Below are 20,794 nucleotides of genomic sequence, written 5' to 3' on the forward strand. Positions count from 1 at the left end.
TAAGTCAATTCCAAATCCTTGTATTTAACATGAGCAATCTCTAAATTACAATGATCGGGGGTTTCATTTCTAATAATAAAACATGACATCTCTGTTTTAGTTCATGTGACTCTTGAAACTGTGTAGTTTGCAGGTTCCTTTATGCAGTCACTTGGGCTCTCAGCCAGGAATTTATTTTTCAGGAGGGGTGTGGTGGGTGTACATCTCTAACCCATCTCCAGGAAACAGTATTACTTTGCCGAATGAATAGCCAAGAAAATCACAAAGTCTGACCTCTTCATTTCACAATAATTGCCACTGTTTGATGATTGTTGCAGTTTAAAGTAAGATATAGCAAGGTCAGTATAAATGACTTCTCATATATTTGTGTGTAAGATCTATTATCTTCTCATCCTTTTTTTGGAAGTGTGAGCTGCTGAAGTGGCACCACTGTCAACATTTGTTCAACCAATCTCCACGTACATATAATTTTCATACAGCTTTCGGAAACTATAAGCCCAAGAAGGTCAACTTGTCATTGTGCCTGCATATCTGTGAGCAAGGAACCGACTTCATATATGGCGGTAGAATCAGTCTTGTACAAGGGAATAAATATTAAAATGAATTGAAAACTGCTGCCTCATCTGATTTGTAGATTCCAAAATTCACCCTTGAATTTCCCTTTTCCCTCCAATTTCTCTTATACTCTTTTCCCCTGAAAACACCAACTTAGCATTTGGTTTGGTTCAATGGATTGCAGTGTCTGACATTTTCAATTATTTTTCCATAAGTCTGGCCAGTGAATGTAGAAAGCTGGTCAACTGGGAAGGATCATAGTGAAAACCAGGGCAATGAACCTACCCTCAATGCCAGTATGATCTATAGAGCTTGCAATTGGGATCTGACACTCTGGCTAAGTTAAAAGAAAATCAATTCACGGAAATGTACCCATGCCTCAGAAATATGCTGGCTAAAAGTTTGTTTTAGCCTTCTGCTTAACCTACTCCCCTTTCTGTCCACTATTGCCAAACTGTGCTTACAGCAGCAAGCCTACCCCAATTCTCTTTCTCTCAGTAGAAGGAGAATTGTAGGAATCTGAGGATGAGAATTGTAACATCAATGGTAACTATGTTTTGAAAGTGAGCTATTCTTAGCTAATACCTTGGTATGATACTGGCCTTTGCATTTTTCCATTGAGCAGTTATCAAAGCTAGAACCTTTTGTTTCTTGGCTCTCATTTCCAAACATCTGAATATTACAAATGTGTGACAGCAAGCTTCAAAATAGCAGTACCAACAGTAGGATAATAAAGACTGTGATGTGCATATTGCATGTTTTGCCTAAATATTCTTATATTCTGCTGATGTTAAATATTACTATTATTTGGATGTTGTGATATTCTTATGCAGTGTTATAGATACTGTTCTCTGCAGCTGTGAGTTTGATTCCTGAAGTCAGTATTGCCTGCACAGTGCCAGGACATCTCCTCAGGGCTGGGGAAGAATTTGGAGTCGGAGAGAAGGGTTGCAGTTTTGTCATCCATGCTGGTACCAATGAAATTGATAAGACTAGAAATGAGATTTTACTAAATGAATTTGAACAGTTAGTAACTAAATTAGAAAAGAGTACCTCCAAGAAAATAATCTTGTGATTACTACTTGAACCATGGGCAAACTGGCATTGGGTAAATAAAGTCAGCAGGTTAAATGCATGTATTAAAGATTGGTGTGAGAGGACTGGGTATCAGTTCATGGGGTATTGGCACCAGGACAGAAGCAGACGAGACCTATTCCAGTGGGATGGGCTTCACTTGAACTGTGCTTGGACCAGTGTCCTGCAAATTGAATAACAAGGGCTGCAGAGAGGACATTAAACTAAATAAAATTGATGGGGTGTTGGAGAGGGAATATATAGGCTTACAAAGCGAAGGAATAGGCAGCTTTGCAGAGTAGTTATGTAAGTAATAATACCCAGAGTGGGACTGAATGGGCCAAAGAAAAATCAGTAAGGAGCATCAAAGAGGGAAAATAGGTAGAAGGTGAAATTAATGGTTCTCTACTTAACTGCCTGAATTATTCAGGTCAAAATAAATGTATTAACAGCACAAATAGAGATTTATGTGGAAGATATTATAGTCATTACAGAGATATAGTTACAAGGTGATCAAAGCTGGAAGCTAAATATTCAGAGGCATGAACTTTTCAGAAGGACAAGCAAGAAGGAAAGGGTAATCAGGTATGTTTGTTAATAAAAGATGGATTGAGTATAATAGCAAGAAATAATCTCTGACTGGAAGATCGTCATCAATATGCCTGTTACAGAACATCTGTCTGTGACTGCATCGTTAAGAGTGACCATGGCATAGTTTTTGTGAAGATGAAGTCCCGCTTTCACATTGCCAATACCTTACCTTGTACTGGCTAGCACTACCACTGTAAATTTTGAACTGATTTAGCAACTCAAGACTAGGCATCCATGAGGCACTGTCGGCCATTAGCAGCAGCATATCCCCTGTTTCACCATTACCATCAGGCCAGGGAATCAGTTCTGGCATGATGAAGAGTACAGGAGGGCATGCCAGGGCAGCATCAGGCATACCTAACATTTAAGTGTCAATCTGGTGGTTGACAGAACAGAACTACCTACATGCCGAATAGCAAAACCAGAGGGTGATAAAGCTCAGCAATCCCACAACCAACAGTTCAGATCTAAGCTTTGCAGTCCTGCCACATTCCATTTTGAATAGTGGTGGACAAATAAACAGCTCACTGGAAGAGGTGGCTCTACAAATATCTCCAACCTCAATGGGAGAGCCCAGCATATCAGTGCAAAAGATAAGGTTAATGCGTTTGCAGCGATCTTCAATCAGAAATGCTAAGTGGATGATCCATCTTGGCCTCTTCCAGAGGTTCCCAAGCATTACAGATACCAGCCTTTAGCCAATTCGATTCACACGACGTGATATCAAAAAATGGTTGGAGGCACTGGATAGTGCAAAAATTAGTGACAACATTCTGGAAATAATACCAAAATGATTTGTGGTCCAGAATTTGCCACATGCCTCGCCATGCTGTTCTAGTACAGCGGGGAGAAAGTGAGGACTGCAGATGCTGGAGATCAGAGCTGAAAATGTGTTGCTGGAAAAGCGCAGCAGGTCAGGCAGCATCCAAGGAACAGGAGAATCGACGTTCCTTCCTGAAGAAGGGCTTATGCCCGAAACGTCGATTCTCCTGTTCCTGAAGAAGGGCTTATGCCCGAAACATCGATTCTCCTGTTCCTTGGATGCTGCCTGACCTGTTGCGCTTTTCCAGCAACACATTTTCAGCTCTGTTCTAGTACAGCAACAATACTGGCATTTACCCATCAATATGGAAAATTGCCCAGATATGTCCTACACACAGAAAACAGGACAAATCCAGCCCAAAGGCTCTGGGCCCTGAGAACATGTTGGCAAATGTATTGAAGACTTGTGTTCCAAATTTGTTGCTTTCCTAGCCAAGCTATTCCAGTACAGCTACGATATTGGTGTCTACCTGAAAATGTGGAAAATTGGCCGGGAACTTACTGTACACAAAAAGCAGGATTAATCCAATCTGGCCAATTACCATCCCATCAGTCTATTCTCAATTGTAAATTAAGTGATGGAAGGTGTCATCAACAGTACTATCAAGCTGCATCTTCTTAGCAATAACCTGCTCAATGATGCCCAGTTTTTGCTCCCCCAGGGCCACTCACCTCCTGATCTCATTACAGCCTTAGTTCAAACATGGACAAAAGAGCTGGATTCCAGAGATGAGGTAAAAGTGACAGCCCTTGATATCAAGGCTGTGTTCAACCGAGTATGGCATCAAGGAACTTGGAGTCAATGGGAATTGGGGTGGGGATGGTTCTTTCTGATGTTTAGAGTCATACCTGGCACATAGGAAGATGTTTATGGTTGTATAGGGTCTGTCATCTCAGCTCCTAGATATCTGCAGGGGTTCCTCAGAGTAGTGAGCTGGGCCTGACCGCCCGAAGTTGCTTCACCAATAACCTTCCATCCATCATAAGGTCAGAAGTAGGGATATTTGTTGATTGCACAATGTTCTGCACGAGTCACAGCTCCTCAGGTATTAAGCAGTCCATGTCCAAATGCAACAAGACCTGGACAGTATCCAGGTTTGGGCTGACAGGTGGAAAGTAACTTTCAATGCACACAAATGTTTAGCAGTAGCCATCACCATTAAGATAATAATCTAACCAGTGCCCCTTTACATTGTGTCATTATCCTAACGTAATCCTGCATTATCAACACTCTGGAAGTTCCCATTCACCAAAAACTGAACTGGACTAGACCTATAAATACAATGGCAACAAGAGTAGGTCAGAGGCTAGGAATACTGCCACACATAATGCCATCCAATTGACTCTGTTAAATCTGACCATCAATCACAAGGCACAAGTCAGGAATGTGATGGACTACTCTCCACTTCCCAGGATTTTTGCAGCTCCAACAACACTCAAGAATCTTGACACCATCATTGCCTGCTTGATTGGAACCATATCCACAAACATTCTTGTCATTGCTTGTCAAAGATAGTATTACAGCGGTGGAAAGGACGATGGATGAAGACTCGCCATCTGAGGTAGTTTGGGCTGAGGTTAGGGATAGGAAAGGTGAGGTCACCCTGTTAGGAGTTTTCTACAGGCCTCCTAATAGTCCTGGAGATGTAGAAGAAAGGATTGCGAGGATGATTCAGGAGAAGAGTGAAAGTAATAGGGTCGTTGTTATGGGGGACATAAACTTTCCTGATATTGACTGGGAAAGCCATAGCTCGAGTTCGTTAGATGGGTCGGTGTGTGTCCAATGTGTGCAGGAGGGTTTCCTGACACAATATGTAGACAGTCCAACAAGAGGTGAGGCCATACTGGATTTGGTTCTGGGTAACGAACCAGGCCAGGTGTTAGAATTGGAGGTAGGTGAGCACTTTGGGGACAGTGACCACAATTCGGTGACTTTTACTCTAGTGATGGAGAGGGATAAGTGTGCACTGCAGGGCAAGAGTTATAACTGGGGGCAGGGAAATTATGATGCTGTGAGGCACGACTTAGGATGCGTGGCTTGGAAAAGTAGGCTTCAAGGAAAGGGCGCAATTGATATGTGGAGCTTGTTCAAGGAGCAACTATTGAGTATCCTTGATAAGTATATACCTGTCAGGCAGGAAGGAGAGGGTCGTGTGAGGGAGCCGTGGTTTAATAAGGAATTGGAATCCCTTGTTAAAGGGAAGAGGGCGACCTATGTAAAGATGAGGCGTGAAGGTTCAATTGGGGTGATTGAGAGTTATAAGGTAGCCAGGAAGGATCTGAAGAGAGAGCTAAGAGCAGCAAGGAGGGGACATGAAAAGTCCTTAGTTGGTAGGATTAGGGAAAACCCAAAGGCTTTCTATAGGTATGTCAGGAATAAAAGAATGACTAGCGTAGGAATAGGTCCAGTCAAGGATAGTAGTGGGAAGCTGCGTGTGGAGGCTGAAGAGATTGGGGAGACACTGAATGAATACTTTTCGTCAGTATTCACTCAGGAACAGGACATTGTTGCCGATGTGAATACTGAGTCACAATTAATTAGAATGGACGGCTTTGAGGTATGTAGGGAAAAGGTGTTGGAAATTCTGGAAAGGGTGAAAATAGATAAGTCCCCTGGGCTTGATGGCATTTATCCTAGGATTTTCTGGGAAGCAAGGGAGGAGATTGCAGAACCATTGGCCTTGATTTTTATGTCCTCGTCTACAGGAATAGTGCCAGAAAACTGGAGGCTAGCAAATGTGGTTCCCTTGTTCAAGAAGGGGAGTAGGGATAGCCCTAGTAACTATAGGCCGGTGAGTCTCGCTTCTGTTGTGGGCAAAGTCTTAAAGAGAATTGTAAGGGATAGGATTTATGAATATCTGGATAGGAATAATGTGATCAAGGATAGTCAGCATGGTTTTGTGAAGGGCAGGTCATGCCTCACAAACCTTATTGAATTCTTTGAAAAGGTGACTAAGGAGGTGGACGAGGGTAAAGCGGTAGATGTGGTGTATATGGATTTTAGTAGGGCATTTGATAAGGTTCCCCATGGTAGGCTACTGCAAAAAATACAGAGGTATGGCATTGAGGGTGAGTTGGAGGTTTGGATTAGGAATTGGCTGGCTGGAAGAAGACAGAGGGTCGTAGTTGATGGTAAAGGTTCATCTTGGAGTGCAGTTACTAGCGGTGTTCCACAAGGATCTGTTTTGGGACCATTGCTGTTTGTCATTTTTATAAATGACCTGGAGGAGGGGCTAGAAGGTTGGGTGAGCAAGTTTGCGGATGATACGAAAGTCGTGGAGTTGTTGACAGTGAGGAAGGATGTATCAGGTTACAGCGGGATATAGATAAGTTGCAGAGCTGGGCAGAAAGGTGGCAAATGGAGTTCAATGTAGGTAAGTGTGAGGTGATTCACTTTGGTAAGAGTAACAAAAAGATGGGGTACTGGGCTAATGGTCGGATACTTGGTAGTGTGGATGAGCAGAGGGATCTTGGTGTCCATGTACACAGATCTCTGAAAGTTGCCACCCAGGTAAATAGTGCGGTGAAGAAGGCATATGGCATACTGGCTTTTATTGGTGGAGGAATTGAGTTCCGGAGTCCTGAGGTCATGTTGCAGTTGTATAAGACTCTGGTGCGGCCGCATCTGGAGTATTGTGTGCAGTTTTGGTCGCCATACTATAGGAAGGATGTGGAGGCACTGGAACGGGTGCAGAGGAGGTTTACCAGGATGTTGCCTGGTATGGTAGGAAGATCGTATGAGGAAAGGCTGAGGCACTTGGGGCTGTTTTCATTGGAGAAAAGAAGGTTTAGGGGTGACTTGATAGAGGTGTACAAGATGATTAGGGGTTTAGATAGGGTTGACCATGAGAACCTTTTTCCACGTATGGAGTCAGCTATTACGAGGGGGCATAGCTTTAAATTAAGGGGTGGTAGGTATAGGACAGATGTTAGGGGTAGATTCTTTACTCAGCGAGTCGTGAGTTCATGGAATGCCCTGCCAGTAGCAGTGGTGGACTCTCCCTCTTTATGGGCATTTAAACGGGCATTGGATAGGCATATGGAGGATAGTGGCCTAATGTAGGTTAGGTGGGCTTGGATCGGCGCAACATCGAGGGCCAAAGGGCCTGTACTGTGCTGTATTTTTCTATGTTCTATGTTCTATTCAGTCACTCCACCACTGACCCTCATTAGCAGCAGTGAGTATTATCTACAAGATACACTGCAAAAATTCACCTAGGTGCCTTAGACAGCAGATACATGGGAGCACCATCAGCAATTCTCTTCCAAGCTACTCTCAATCCTGACTTGGAAATATATTGCTTTATCATTAGGTCAAAATCCTGAAATCCTTCCCTCACAGATTTGTGGGTTTATTTACAGCACATGAACTGCAGGGCTTGAAGAATTCAGCTCAGCACCACCCTGTCAAAGGCAATGTCCTGTGAGTATATTAAAAAAAGATGTTAAATCCATATGGATGGAGGCAAGTAATAACAAGGCAAAGAAGATGGGAGTACTCTACCATCCTGCAGCATAACTATGCTGTGAGGGAAAGAATAAATCAGAGGATAATGACATCACGTAAAAAGGGCAGAACATTGATCATTTTAATATTCATGTTGATTGGGAAAGTCAACTTGGCAGTGGTGGCCTTGAGAAATAATGTATGTTTGGGACAGTTCTCAAAAACAACATGCTGTGGATCCAACCAAGGATCAGGCTACTTTGGATCTAGTAATCTGTAATGAGGCAGGTTTTATAAATGATCTCAGAGTAAAACAATACCCTAGAAACAGTGACCGTAATGTGATAGAATTTAGCATTCGGTTTGACAGTGATAAAATTGACTCAGAATCAACTGTGCTAAACTTAAAGGGCAATTACATAGGAATAAGGACATTATTATGGCCTTCTAGGCATCTGCACAATTCAGGTGGGAACTTGCAATTGGACTCAAGTGACCAAAGGCTAGACAACTCACCCAGTTTTGAGTAGAATCCATGACATGAAAGTCAATTTGGGATCAGAAGTTATCCATCTGGAAAAGGGTAAAGGAAACAAGGAGCTGAGGATAGGTTGAACTGGTTTTTGGAGAAAGAAGTGTCCAGTTAAGAAGCAAAACAAAATATAATGGTGAATTTTCAGTGTTATTCAAAGTTACAACTGGGAACTCTTTCTAGTTGTATGGAGTATGAGTCTGAAATAATGTTTACGTTGATGTTCTTATATTTGATGCATTTAAAGTCTGAAAACTTGAAATCTTGTCATGTGATCTATCTAGTCGGTCACTGGAACCTCAAGTATCTTTAAAGTTTATCAGTATCCCTGGGAATTGTAATAGTATCCTTTAATATCCATGCATTGGAAAAATATAATGATTCAATTTGGTTCAGCAAATGGAGCTCCTAAATGACGAAACATTTTTATATCTGCTGCTTTAAATCTTCCAATTTGGTTTCATTAGCTTCAGCTAATGAGTTATTACAGGAAAGCATTACTCAAAATCTGAAAGTTTACTGGTAGTTTTGGATAAAATCACACTTAAGACCTTTTCATAGCCAAATTTGCAAGTACAGCATTACTGCTAGCTGCTGTCTGAAATACAGTCCTGAGATCTCTCAGCTGGCATGTCAAACGCTACAGCTTTTAAGTACCAGCAAGAATATGGCAATGGTCATATTAAGATTGCAGTTTTGAAAAGAAAAATATAGAAACAGCAATATCTGTAACGATGTTGGGTTTCAAACTAATGTTCTAAAATTCAATTTTCATGATAAAAATGTTTGCATGTCTTCACAGTTAGCATTTATGTTGACCCTTTATGTAGTAAAGTATCAGGACACTGAACAGCAGCATTTTTAGACCAAATTGACACTGAAGCACAAAGGAGATATGAAGGCAAATGATCAAAACTTGGATAACTAGGTAAGTTTCATGATACGCCTTAAAGGTAGATAGTGAGATAGAAAGGCATTGAGATTTATGGAGTGAATTCCAGAAATTACGGCTACAGCAGTTGAAAGCACACCTGCCAAAGGTGGAGCAATTAAAATTGGAATGTCTATGATACCAGGAGTGGAGGTATATCAGAATCTGGCAGGGCAGATGGCCACAAAAAGAAAATGGCCAAACACAGGCAAATGGGAATAGTTTAGTTTGGAATATTTGGTTGGGATTGATGAGTCGGACTGAAGAGTCTGTTTCCATGCTGTATAACTCTGACTCTATAACAATCTGAATGAAGGAAATGAGGTCATTGTTGTTAGATTTGCAAATGACCCAAAAGAGGTGGAGGGACAGATCGTGGTGAGGAAATGGGAGGCTGCAGAAGCACTTAAACAGGCTGTGAGAGTGGGCAAAGAAATGGCAGATGGAATACAATGAGAGAAAATGTGAGGTTATATATTTTGTAGGAAAAATAGAGATCAAGATTATTTTCTACATGGGGAAATCTTAAGCACAAATGGACTTGGGAGTCCCGATTCACGATTGTCTTAAGGTTAACATGCAGGTTCAGCAGACAGTAAGGAGTGCAAATGCAATGTTAGCATTCATTTTAAAAGGGCTATATTTCAAGAGCAGAGATGAACTACTGAGGCTGTATAAGGCTCTGGCCAGAACATATTTGGAATCTTGTGAGCAGTTTTGGGCCCTGTATGTAAGAAAGGATGTACTGGCATTGGAGGGGGCTCCAGAGGAGGTTTACAAGAATGATCCCAGAGATGTAGGGCTTGTCAAATGTACGGATGAGAATTCTGGCTGTGTACTTGGAGTTTAGAAGGATGGGTGTTAACTTATTGAAACTTATAGAATACTGAGAATGGACATGGAGAAGACCAGGTAGGAGAGACGAGGACCTGAGAACACAGCCTCAGAGTGGAAGGGATGACCCTTCAGAACTGAATGAGGAGGAATATCTTCAGCCAGAGGGTGGTGACTCTGTGGAACTCATTGCTGCAGATGGCAAGTGTATTTCTTCCAGAAATAGATAGATTATTGATTGGTAAGGAGGTCAAAGGGAGAAGGTATGGGGAGAAGGTTGAAAAATGGGCTTGAGAAACCTGTCAGCCATGATCGAATAGTGGAGCAGACTTGATGGACCGAATGGTCTAATTCTACTTCTGTATCTTATGGTCTTATGGAGACCCAACTGTATATAATAGTCCAGGCTGGGCTCACCAAGAAAACCTTAATTAAGAAAGAATGTAAATGCATTTAATGCGGTTCAGAGGTATAATTCATGAGGGATTACTATGTCATGGAGCCAACCAGCAAATAGGCAGTCTTAGATACAGTAATGGGTAATGAGGCAAGTTTAATAAATTACCTCAGAGGAAAAGATGTAGTGATCATAACAGGATAGAACTTAGAGTGTGAGAAATTTGAGTTGGAAAGAACTATGTTTCATTTAAATAAAGGGAATTACAATGAAATAGGGTAGAGTTAGCTAAAGTGAACTGGGTGCATTGATAAGCAGGAATGACAGCAAGCAGTGGCGACATTTAAGGAGACAATTCATGACTCTCAACAAAATTACCCACTCAGGAGGAAAGATTCTAAGAGATGGATAAACCGACCATGGTGAACTAAGGCAGGAGAATTCAAAACTGTAAGAAAAAACGTATAAGGAGACAAAAGTCAGTGATTAAAGTCAGGGAAGACTTCTGGCACCAGGCAACATCCTTGGAAGTTGGAGGAGGGGTGGAGGCCGTCACAATGCAGGTCTGTGAATACATGGTGATTGGTACATAGGAGTTAATGAGCAAGGATGTGGACAGATTATCTTTAGAGCAGCTCAGATATTTGGAAGATAGAATTCAGGTCAACAGTGTGAGACGAGACAGCACAGTGGCTCAGTGGTTAGCACTGCTGTCTGACAGCGCCAGGGACTCGGGTTCAATTCCCGCCTCAGGCAACTGTCTGTGTGGAGTTTGCACATTCTCCCTGTGTCTGCGTGGGTTTCCTACGGGTGCTCCAGTTTCCTCCCACAGTCCAAAGATGTGAAGGTTAGGTGAATTGGCCATGCTAAATTGCCCGTAGTGTTAGATGCATTAGTCAGGGGTGAATGTAAAGGAACGGGTCTGGGTGGGTTGCTCTTCAGAGGGTCGGTGTGGACTTGTGGGGCCGAAGGGCCTGTTTCCACACTGGAGGGAGTCTAATCTAATAAAATAAAATCTAATAAAATGAAAAGAACTCTCAAGTGCAAAGATAAGAAAAGTATAGAGTTCCAATGATGAAGAGCTGAGGCAGTGACAGAGACACAGGGTATTTTGGAGGTAGAAATAGGTGGCTTTAGTGATGGCACAAATATGTGATACAGTGCTTATCTGGCAATTTAAAAATTATAAAGAGACTGTATGATTCAAGGCAAACAAAATATTAAATTTAACTTTGGCCAAATTATTTTTTGGTGCCTTGAAAAATTCTTATTCCCTTTGAGATTAGATATTTTTGTGATTCTGCCCTTACTAGTACACTGTGAAAAGCTTTAACAGTATGACTGTTTCTTCAGAAGATCATTTGTTCAATACTGTCTATAGAGACTTAAAATCCAGGTTGATATTCCAGTGTGGCATTGAAGTGTTACACTGTTGGAGGTATTGTATTTCAAATGAGACATTAGGTTGAGGTTCTGCCTGACCACTTTGTTGGAAATAAAGGAGCTTTACTACTAATTCAAAGAACAGGGGATTTCTTCCCTTTGCCATGGACAGTATTTCTCCCTAAACCAAGATCTCTAAAACAGATGAGGGACTGGAAGTTGCTTGAGTAATCCTTTTGTAGTTCACCAAGTGCCCAGTCTTTATGTGTGAATCCAGGCATTGAGTTCTAGCAAAGACTTTTACCATTGTGCAAATTAAAGGCTGATACTGCCCTTGGGGAGAGATTTTTCTGGCTTTTGCCAAGGACTGTTCAGAAATTACCAAGCCCTTTATTTAGTTTCCAGCAGGGACTTTATCAGATAACAATGAGACACAGGAAACCAAATAGATTTTTTTCTTCCTTTCCTCCAAGCAATTGGTATTAATATAATTATAGCCACCAAGAAAGTTGACACTTTGAACACAATTAAGGAATTCAAAAGATACACATTTCTCCCATCTAATGATTTTATTTCAGACTATTAAAAATTGCAGAAGTCTGAATTTCCGAACTTTTTTCAATTAAACATTGAACTGCCTGCTAAAGCCAATGTATTTAAGTTTTTTTAACCAATAAATGTGTTAAATTTTTTCCAAGTGTTTTCATCTTGGTGTCAAAACCACCTAGTAATGTTGCTTCAGAGTCTTTTTCACCTCCTTAGGTGCTACAGCTCCAATACTTCTGGCACGCAAAGTGACAAGTGCATTTTAGATGCAACAAACATCTCAACCAACTGCTCCTGCTCAAGCTTTTTGATGCTTAGATTATATTTAAATAATATACAACCATCCAAATGTGTTTAATTTGTGTTTCAGTATATATACAAAGATTCATGAACCGTATGGGCGGCATGGTGGCACAGTGGTTAGCACTGCTGCCTCACAGTGCCAGGGACCTGGGTTCAATTCCCGCCTCAGGCAATTGCACATTCTCCCCGTGTCTGCGTGGGTTTCCTCTGGGTGCTCCGGTTTCCTCCCACAGTCCAAAAATGTGCAGGTTAGGTGAATTGGCCATGCTAAATTGCCCGTAGTGTTAGGTGAAGGGGTAAGTGTGGTGGAGTGGATCTGGGTGGGTTGCTCTTTGGAGGGTCGGTGTGGACTTGTTGGGCCGAAGGGCCTGTTTACACACTGTAAGTAATCTAATCTAAATAAATTCCACGCCATAAACAATTACAGATTATAGTGTGTGTACGATAGCCAAGTACTGGAAACATTGAAAATCTGAAATAAAAACAAAGTGCTGGAAACACTCAACAAAATATGCTGAGAACTCTCAATGTGGAAGGCAGGTCACTGCTTTGTCCAAAGGACCTTCAACATGGACACTAGTCACCAATCCATATTGCATGGGTACCAGCAATATGATACCATGCAATCCATGACAACAGAAATTAACATTTGACATATGTGAGCCTCTAAGAACCCTCATAGCACACTTTTGTACTTCAGCGCTACACCTTGGGGCGCAATGGCAACTAAGATTAAAATGCTGCAGCAAAGATTGTTTGCAATCAAGGACAAGAGGCAATGAGGAATTCACAGGAGATAGGGGGTGTGATGGATAGCAGTTATACGAAGGGAGAAAAACCTCAGATACAGTCAGATAGATGGGTTATCTCCATGAAAGATAGGAGAGGGAGTGTCCTGTGGCTAAACGCATCTCAAATAATTACATTGTTTTGAGTGGGGGGGGGTGAGATGGTGGTGATGGACTCTCAATGTAGCATGAACAGCCACGTTTCTGGCACTGAGAGACATTTCTGTGCTGACAGCAAGAAATCAGGATGGTGTGTTGCCTCCCTGATGCCAGAATCAAGAATATCGTGGAGAGAGTGCAGCTTATTCTCAAAGGGGAGAGGGACCAGATAGGAGGTCGTTGTACACATTGGAACTAACGATATAGGAAGGGAAAAGGGTGATATTTTGAAGGGAGAATATAGGAAGTTAGGCAGGAATTTAAAGACGAGATCCTCGAGGGTAGTCATATCTGGATTATGCCTGGTGCTATGAGCTAGTGAGGGTACAAATAAGAGAATAGAGCAGATGAATGTGTGGCTGAGGAGCTGGTGCTAGGGGGAGAGGTTCACATTTTTGGGTCATTGGAATCTCTTCTGGGGTAGATGTGACCTGTATAAGAAGGATGGATTGCACCTGAATTGGAAGGGGACTAATATACTGGCAGGGAGATTTGCTAAGGATTCTGGGTAATCCATGATGGAGGATGGGAAGAATTTCTGGCTGTAAGAGCTGCTCCTTTTTTTGAGGTATTTTAGGTGCTAGAGGTGATTTCTTTGAATTCCAGGAGCAACTGTTTTATATTCTGTTGCATTGTTTTGGAACTTTGGAAAAAAAAAATCAAAACAACAGCAGTTTTAAAAGGGAGAAGAGCAGACAAAGGAAGCACATGGTGAGGACAGTGCAGGAGAGAGGGAGAGAGAACCTGCATAGTTACTGCCTTTGCTGTATTTGAATTCATGTGTCGCTGGACATCAGAGTGCATCTGGGAAAATTAAGAAACAGTGAATTTCACAACTAATCTTGGAGGAACCGGTTTGGGCGAAGTTCACAACACAGAAACAGATAAGTTAATTGTTGTTTTAAGTCTGTCCAAGAGAAAGGCTGTATAAGTGAGTACGGTGGGTTCTTTCTTGACTATATGTTTTTGGAGATAAACCTCATGATTAAACTTAAAATATAAGCCATAGCTCTTAATTTAACCTGGTGCAGTGTTTTGTAGAGGAATAAGACGGTGTTATTTTCTGTGTCTGCAGATTGTGAAGGAGCAAAAATGGCCATTGCAGTGATATGTACTTCTTGTCAGATGTGGGAGTTCAAAGAGAGTTTAAGGGTTACTGTGGATTATATCTGCCATAAACGCTGTTGGATGCGAATCTTATCGGATCGAGTGGATCGGTTGGAGAGACAGTTAGAAGCAATGAAGAATTTGCAACAGCAACAGTATGTGATGGATGGCAGTTTCGGAAGGGGGGAAAGTCTCAGATACAGTCACATAGATGGGTTAACTCCAGGAAGGGTAAGAGAGGTAGGCACCGAGGGCAGGAGTCTTTTGTGGATATACCCATTTCAAACAGGTATGCTGTTTTGGAAAATGTAGGGGGTGATGGATTCTCAGGGGGACGTAGCACGGACAGCCAAGTTTCTGGTATTGAGACTGGCTGTAATGCAATGAGGGGTACTTCAGCTTCCAAGAGATCAATTGTGTTAGGGGATTCTGTAGTCCGAGGTACAGACAGACGTTACTGTGGCCAGCAGAGAAAAAGCAGAATAGTGTGTTGTTTCCCTGGTGCCAGGATCAAGGATGTCTCAGAGAGGGTGCAGAATGTTCTCACCTTCTCTGAGACATCAGAGGGGCCAGCAAGAGGTCATTGTCCACATTGGAACCAATGATATAGGAAGGGAAAAGGTTGAGATTCTGAAGGGAGATTACAGAGAGTTAGGCAGAAATTTAAGAAGGAGGTCCTCAAGGGTAGTAATACCTGGATTACTCCCAGTCCTACGTGCTAGTGAGGGCAGGAATAGGAGGTTAGAGCAGATGAATGCATGGCTAAGGAGCTGGTGTATGGGAGAAGGATTCACATTTTTGGATCATTGGAATCTCTTTTGGGGTAGAAGTGACCAGTACAAGAAGGACGGGTTGCACCTAAATTGGAAGGGGACTAATATACAGGCAGGGAAATTTGCTAGAACTGCTCGGGAGGATTTAAACTAGTAAGGTGGGGGGGATGGGGGGGGAGGGGGGGGTGGGACCCAGGGAGATAGTGAGGAAAGAGATCAATCTGAGACTGGTACAATTGAGAACAGAAGTGAATCAAACAGTCAGGGCAGGCAGGGACAAGGTAGGATGAATAAATTAAACTGCATTTATTGAGAATTTGAGAAACAAACTTGTAAGGAGATCTCAGCTATCTGTAAGAATTATAGGGTAGTTATGGTAGGGGATTTTAACTTTCAAACATCGACTGGGACTGCCATAGTGTTAAAGGTTTAGAGGGAGAGGAATTTCTTAAGTGCGTATAATTGACAATTTTCTGATTCAGTATGTGGATGTACCTACTAGAGAAGGTGCAAAACTTGACCTACTCTTAGGAAATAAGGCAGGGCAGGTGACAGGTGTCAGTGGGGGAGTACTTTGGGGCCAGCGACCATAATTCTATTCATTTTACAATTGTAATGGAAAAGGATAGACCAGATCTAAAAGTTGAAGTTCTAAATTGGAAAAGGTCAATTTTGATGGTATAAGGCAAGAACTTTCGAAAGCTGATTGGGGGCAGTTGTTTGCAAGTAAAGGGACAGTTGGAAAATGGGAAGCCTTCAGAAATGAGATAACAAAAATCCAGAGAAAGTATATTCCTGTCAGGGTGAAAGGGAAGGCTGGTAGGTATAGGGAAAGCTGGATGACTAAAGAAATTGAGGGTTTGGTTAAGAAAAAGAAGGAAGCATATGTCAGGTATAGGCAGGATAGATCGAGTGAATCCTTAGAAGAGTATAAAGGAAGTAGGAGTATACTTAAGAGGGAAATCAGGAGGGCAAAAAGGGGACATGAGATAGTGTTGGCAAATACAATTAAGGAGAATCCAAAGGGTTTTTACAAATATATTAAGAACAAAAGGATAACTAGGGAGAGAATAGGACCCCTCAAAGATCAGCGAGGCGGCCTTTGTGTGGAGCCACAGAAAATGGGGGAGATACTAAATGAATATTTTGCATCAGTATTTACTGTGGAAAAGGATATGGAAGATATAGACTGTAGGGAAATAGATGGTGACATCTTGCAAAATGTCCGGATTACAGAGGAGGAAGTGCTGGATGTCTTGAAACGGTTAAAGATGGATAAATCCCCAGGACCTGATCAGGTGTAATCGAGAACTCTGTGGGAAGCTAGAGAAGTGATTGCTGGGCTTCTTGCTGAGATATTTGTATCATCAATAGTCACAGGTGAGGTACTGGAAGACTGGAGGTTGGCAAATGTAGTGCCACTGTTTAAGAAGGGCAGTAAAGACAAGGCAGGGAACTATAGACTGGTGAGCCTGACTTTGGTGGTAGGCAAGTTGTTGGAGGTAATCCTAAGGGACAGGATGTACATGTATTTGGAAAGGCAAGGACTGATTAGGGATAGTCAACATGGCTTTGTGCGTGGGAAATCATGTCTCACAAACTTGATTGAGCTTTTTGAAGAAGTAACAAAGAGGATTGATGAGGGCAGAGCAGTAGATGTGATCTATATGGACTTCAGTAAGGCTTTCGACAAGGTTCCCCATGGAAGACTGCTTAGCAAGGTTAGATCTCATGGAATACAGGGAGAACTAGCCATTTGGATACAGAACTGGCTCAAAGGTAGAAGACAGAGGGTGGTGGTGGAGGGTTGTTTTTTAGACTGGAGGCCTGTGACCAGTGGAGTGCCACAAGGATCGGTGCTGGGTCTTCTACTTTTTGTCGTTTACATAAATGATTTGGATGCAAGCATAAGAAGTACAGTTAGTAAGTTTGCAGATGACACCAAAATTGGAGGTGTAGTGGACAACGAAGAGGGTTACCTCAGATTACAACAAGATCTGGACCAGATGGGCCAGTGGGCTGAGAAGGTGCAGATGGAGTATAATTCAAATAAATGTGAGGTGTTGCATTTTGGGAAAGCAAATCTTAGCAGGACTTATATACTTAATGGTAAGGTCCTAGGGAGTATTGCTGAACAAAGAGACCTTGGAGTCAGGTCTCTGAAAGTGGAGTTACAGGTAGATAGGATAGTGAAGAAGGCGTTTGGTATGCTTTCCTTTATTGGTCAGAGTATTGAGTTGGGAGGTCATGTTGTGGCTGTACAGGACATTGGTTCGGCCACTGTTGGAATATTCCGTGCAATTCTGGTCTCCTTCCTATCAGAAAGATGTTGTGAAACCTGAAAGAATTCAGAAAAGATTTACAAGGATATTGCCAGGGTTTGAGGATTTGAGCTATCGGGAGAGGCTGAACAGGCTGGGGCTGTTTTCCCTGGAGCGTCGGAGGCTGAGGGGTGACCTTATGGAGGTTTAGAAAATTATGAGGGACATGGATAGGATAAATAGGCAAAGTCTTTTCCCTGGGGTTGGGGAGACCAGAACTAGAGGGCATTGATTTAGGGTGAGAGGGGAAAGGTATAAAAGAGACCTAAGGGGCAACATTTTCACACAGAGGGTGGTATGTGTATGGAATGAGCTGCTAGAGGATGTGGTGGAGGCTGGTACAATTGCAACATTTACAAGGCATTTGGATGGGTATATGAATAGGAAGTGTTTGGAGGGATATGGGCCGGGTGATGGCAGGTGGGACTAGGTTGGGTTGGGATATGTGGTCGGCATGGACCGAAGGGTCTGTTTCCATCCTGTATATCTCTATGACTCTATGACTGGAGAAACTAGGGAGAGAATAGGCTGCCTTGCTGATCCTTGAGGGCCATAGTGTGGAGCGCAGGAGATGAGGGAGATACCAAACAAGTATTTTGCATCAGTGTTTACTGTGGAGAAGGTCATGGAAGATACTGAATGAAGGGAAAATAGATGGTGATATATTGAAAAATGATGATATTGCAGAAGAGGAGGTGCTGGATGTCTTAAAATACATAAAGGTGGATAAATCCCTCAGATGTACCCTCAAACTCTGTGGGAATCTAGGGAAGTGATTGTTGGGTAGATCGGTGGACGTGATCTATACTGACTTCAGTAATTCGACAAGGTTCCTCATGGTAGACTGATTAGCAAGGTTAGATCACAGAGCACCTGAACAGCCTCGTCCAGTCCATGAGCTGAATATAAAGAGTCATAGAGATGTACAGCATAGAAACATATCCTTCAGTCCAACCCGCCCACACTGACCAGATATCCTAAATTAATCTTGTCGCATTTGCCAGCGCTTGGCCCATATTCCTCTAAACCTTTTCTATTTATATACCCATCCAGATGCCTTTTAAAAGTTGTAATTGTACCAGTCTCCACCATTTCCTCTGGCAGCTCATTCCATACATGCACTACACTCTGCGTGAAACAGTTGCCCCTTAGGTCTCTTAAAAATCTTTCTCCTCTCATCCTAAACCTATGCTCTCTAATTCTGGACTCCCCACCCCAGGGAAAATACCTTGTCTATTTCCCCTATCCACGCCTTTCATGATTTTGTAAACCTCTATAATGTCACTCCTCAGCCTCCGACACTCCAGACAAAATAGCCCCAGCCTATTCAACCTCTCCCTAGAGCACACACTGCCAAACCAAGGCAACATCCTTGTAAATCTTTTCTGAACCCTTTCAAGTTTCACAACATCCTTCCCATAGGAGGAGACCAGAATTGAACGCAGTGTTCCAAAAGTGGCCTAACCAATCTCTTGTATCGCCGCAACATGACCTCCCAACTCCTAGACTCAATGTACTGATCAATAAAGGCAAGTGTACCAGACGCCTTCTTCACTCTCCTATCTACCTGAGACTCTACTTTCAAGGAGCTATGAATCTCCACTCCAAGGTCTCTTTGTTCAGCAACACTCCCCAGGACCTCACCATTAAAGGTACAAATCCAGCCCTGATTTTCCTTTCCAAAACGCAGCACTTCACATTTATCAAAATTAAATTCCATCTGCCACTCCTTGGCCCATTAGCCCATCTGATCGAGATTCCATTGTACTCTGAGGTAATCTTCTTTACTGTACTCTACACCTCCAATTTTAGTGTCATCTTCAAACGTACTAACTTCAGGTATACCTCCACATCCAAATAATTTATATAAATGACGGAAATTAGTGGACCCAGCACTGTTCTCAGCTGTCCTCAGCCAAAAGCCCTTCATCAGGAATAAAGGCAGAGAGCCTGTCCTCGGATGCTGCCTGAATTGCTGTGCTCTTCCAGCACCACTAATCCAGAATCTGGTTTCCAGCATCTGCAGTCATTGTTTTTACCTTTTGTCCTCAGCCAACCTGAGGGCCATAACCCTCTCGGGATTCCAGCTCATTAAGTCAATAGGAGCTCCAATTCTAGTCTGACGTGGTCTGACTACCACTTGAGGCATTCAGAATCAGGATCCTCTCCTCAAATGTCAGGCAGTCTATCCCTGTATTGACTCTTACCAGTCTTTTGTGAGCTGTTTCTCTCCCAGAATGAGAGAGAAGCAAGTATTAAAGGAGATGAAGGTGGGTAATCTAACTCTCATTATTGGTGCAGGAGATGATTGGGTGAGAGTAGGCAGAACTGAGGCATGCAGAATCATTGCTGTCAGGGGGTGAGGTGGATGACAATGAGTGAGCTAAGATGCTGAAGGTATTATTATAGTGGTAGAGCACTAGTCTTGGTGAGGTGAGTACAGCAGCAGAGATAAGTGAGTGTGAGGGATCAGAGAGAAGGTAGCAGCACATGCTAGCAGAGTGGAGGAGGTCATTGACATTCTTCCTACATTGCTGTGCATGCCTCTCGATGGCTGATACTGCACTGAAGTGTGCAAACCTTGGACCAGGCTGGCATGATCCAGTACGATGGCCTCACTGCAAGTCATGGGGAAAGAGGAAGTCCCACCTCTGCACCACCCCATCCAGCAGGACCTTCAGGGTCGCGAATTTTTCATCCATTCCTTGTCCGGAGCAAATGTCAGGGACTGCGCAGAGCAGTTCTGGTCTGATAGTGCTTGTCTGGATGCACAATGGGCTTTTAAATATGGTGCCAGCACCAGGGATTCCAGTCCATTCTGAGAGATCCTGGCAGTGGTGAGTTGGTTTGGATAGTGCAAGTAGTTTTGCAATGAGGCTAGATTTGAATGAGAGTGACAACATAGAGTTGAGGTAGGTGATTAATGTGGCATGTTTGATGTGATGTGGCATGACATCATGGGAGAAACCTGCCATGAAACTCAACTGACAGTTGAGCAAAAAAATAATATTCAGCCTTTAAGCCCACCTCACAATATACTTTCTTACTGATCTTTGTGTTGCCTGGAAATTTAGCTATCATGTCTTTGCCTCCCTATTTAGGTTATTGATGTAAATTCTAAAATATTGAGAGCCCTGTGTGGACTTTACTTGAAAGGTCCCGCAGGACTGCACTCATAACAACTTGTCAATCCGAAAATGATTGATTTTTGCATTCTCTCCATTTTCTGCC

At 42.6% G+C, this 20,794-nt stretch overlaps 1 protein-coding gene across 11 annotated transcripts in view; it reads left to right on the plus strand.

Annotated features, from left to right (window-relative positions):
- The window catches only part of zbtb7c (zinc finger and BTB domain containing 7C), a 244,214-nt gene that overhangs the window by 150,020 nt on the left and 73,400 nt on the right, over window positions 1-20,794 (plus strand). For 2 of the 11 annotated variants that reach the window (XM_087990838.1, XM_087990848.1), the window contains exon 4: window positions 183-338. The exons of the other annotated variants lie outside the window; for them this stretch is intronic. The gene's annotated coding sequence lies outside the window, so the exon portion shown is untranslated. The remainder of the gene's footprint in view (window positions 1-182; window positions 339-20,794) is intronic. 11 annotated transcript variants of the gene reach the window in all.

Source organism: Chiloscyllium plagiosum, unplaced genomic scaffold (genome assembly GCF_037043375.1).
Source record: "Chiloscyllium plagiosum isolate Xiang-an unplaced genomic scaffold, Cpla_swu_hap1 HiC_scaffold_1, whole genome shotgun sequence".
NCBI classification, from domain to species: Eukaryota; Metazoa; Chordata; class Chondrichthyes; order Orectolobiformes; family Hemiscylliidae; genus Chiloscyllium; species Chiloscyllium plagiosum.